Source organism: Argentina silus, assembly GCF_951799395.1.
Source record: "Argentina silus genome assembly, chromosome: Y".
In the NCBI taxonomy this organism is placed as follows: Eukaryota; Metazoa; Chordata; class Actinopteri; order Argentiniformes; family Argentinidae; genus Argentina; species Argentina silus.
The window spans coordinates 6,407,170-6,409,669 of NC_139654.1; the positions used below are offsets into that span (position 1 = coordinate 6,407,170).

The 2,500-nt window shown below is 54.8% G+C and overlaps 1 protein-coding gene across 8 annotated transcripts in view; it reads right to left on the reverse strand.

Moving 5' to 3' along the window:
- Positions 1-2,500, reverse strand: part of LOC310823880 (uncharacterized protein) — a 417,085-nt gene that overhangs the window by 203,722 nt on the left and 210,863 nt on the right. The gene's annotated exons all lie outside the window — the stretch shown is intronic.

A 2,500-nucleotide genomic window follows, 5' to 3' on the forward strand; every position in this document is an offset into this window, starting at 1 on the left:
CCCAGACTCCACCTCCTACGAGAACCCCCCCCCAACGAATAAAACTTGTCCCCCCTCCTCTTTCTCCTTCCCCCTTTCTCCTCCTCCCCTCCCTCTCTCCCCCCTTATCCTTCCCCCCTTTCTTCTCCTCTCCTCTCCTCCTCTCTCTCCCCCCAAAACACCGCCAAACCCCCACAAACAAAACCAAATCAAACGTGTTCCTCTCTCTCTCTCCATCTCCCTCCTCCCGTCCTCCCCCCTTTCTCCCCCTTTCTCCCCCCTCCTCCCTCCTCCCTTCCAGGCCAAGTCCCAGCTGTACCTCCGGACGCAAGCGGCCGGACGCAAGCGAGAGCAAGAACGACTACGCGGCTCAGCTGCAATCCTTCAACAACCGTTTACAGGTATTAGCGTTAGCATGTTAGCATTGCCCTATGGCCGTTTACACGTATTAGCGTTAGCATGTTAGCATGTTAGCGTTGACCTATGATAAATTACATTTAGTAGCATTAGCCTTAGCATGTTAGCATCAGGGTTAGTGTGTGTCAGTGTGCCCAGCTGCAGTCCTTCAACATGCATGTTAGCATTGCCCTATGGCCCTTCCCATGTTAGCATGTTAGCGTTAGCATGTATATGTCGGTGTACGTGTGTGTGTGTCTCTCTCTCAACGTGTGTGTGTGTTATGCTAATGCTAATCTGTGCATGTGAATGGTCATTGTGCATGCTAACATGCTAACACGCTAACACCTCCTGGACTCGACCATTGTCATCAAGTCCTTCAAGGCGACCCCTCCGGCGACTTCCCCTTTGAGGACTACAGCCACAACCACACCACCTCCACAACCTCCAGGACGGGCTCCGACGCGGCCCTCTCCACCCCCAAATCGGACTCCCTTTCTGGGGGAGAGCGAGGAGGAGGCGGAGGGGTTACTGGTGGTGGAGAGAGAGGGGGTCACCCTGGAGGTCCCGATGGGGGAGGAGGGAAGCCTTCCCTGGGGAAAGCCAAGAACAAGCTGTGGCTGTTTGGGAAGTGTGTAGCCCCCGTCTCTGGAGGACTTCAGTCACCTCCCCCCTGAACAGAGGAGGAAGAGGCATCAGCAGCAGTTGGACGAGCTGGGGAGAGAGTCACAGAAGGAGGTGGACCAGAGGTAACCGTGTTTTAACCGTGTTTGGACTGTAAACATGACCGTAAAATGACAAAGAAATAAAAAACCACTTGACCGCAACTTGACCACAACTCGACCTTAACCTGAGCGTCACTTGACCGTAATGTGACCGTAAGTCGACTGTCACTTGACCATAACGTGTCCGTCATGTAAATTGATCATAATGTAACCGTCACTCGACCGTAATGCAACCGCAAACGCAACCGCAAACGGGACCCCCTCCTCCCTCCCTCCCTCCCTCCCCCTTCCTCCCCCCTGAACAGAAGAGGACGAGCTGGGGAGAGAGTTACAGAAGAAGGTCGATCAAAGGTAACCGTGTTTTAACCGTGTTTTTCAACCGTGTTTTTCAACCGTGTTTTTCAACCGTAAATTGAGTCTTGACCGTAACTCAACCGTAAAGTGACCGTCACTTGACCGTCACTCGACTGCTAACGGGACCCAGAACCGTAACATGACCGTCACTTGACCCTGAATTGAATCTTGACCGTAACTCGACCGCAAACGGGACCCCCCTCCCTTCCCTCTCTCTCCCCCCTCAACATCTCTCTCTCCTTCCCTCCCTCCCCCCTCCCTCCTCCTCCCTCCCCCCCCCCCCCCCCACAGGGACGCCCTCAACAAGATGACTAACTCTATCCTCTCTCTCTCTCCCTCCCCCTGGGGGAGAGAGGGGGGGAGAGACACGTGGTTGTGTTGTTTTTTTCTGACCGAGAGAGAGAGAGAGAGAGAAGGAGGGAAGGGGGAGAGGGAGGGAGGGAGGGAGGGGGAGAGAGAGAGAGGCGTTGTTTTGATGTGTTTTGATGTTGAGTGGCGAGAGAGAGAGGGAAGGAGGGAGAGAAGGAGAGAAGGAGGAGAGGGAGGGGGGAGGAAAGGAGGAGACAGAGGGAGAGGGGGGAGGGAGGGAGGGGGAGGAGAGAGGGGGAGGAGAGGGGGAGAAGGAGGAGAGGAGGGAAGGAGGGAGGGGAGGAGAAAGAGAGAGACAGAGAGAGAGAGAGAGAGAGGGAAGGAGGGAGGGAGAGAAGGAGGAGAGGGGGGGGGAGGAAAGAACGCTCCCTTACACACACACACACACACACACACACACACACACACACACACTGTGTGGCAACCTGATGAGGTGTGTGTGGGAGGGAGCTGATGTAGGGTGGAGCATTACTCTCACACACACATACATGCACGCACACACACACACACACACACACACACACACACACACACACACACACACACACACACACCACTCCCCCGACAGTTACAGAGACACAGAACAAGGAAGTGTTCCCTCCCACAATCACTTCCAGGAAAACAAAACTTACAGTATCACTGACACTCTGCTGCTCAGTCTGGTCGTGTGTGCAGCA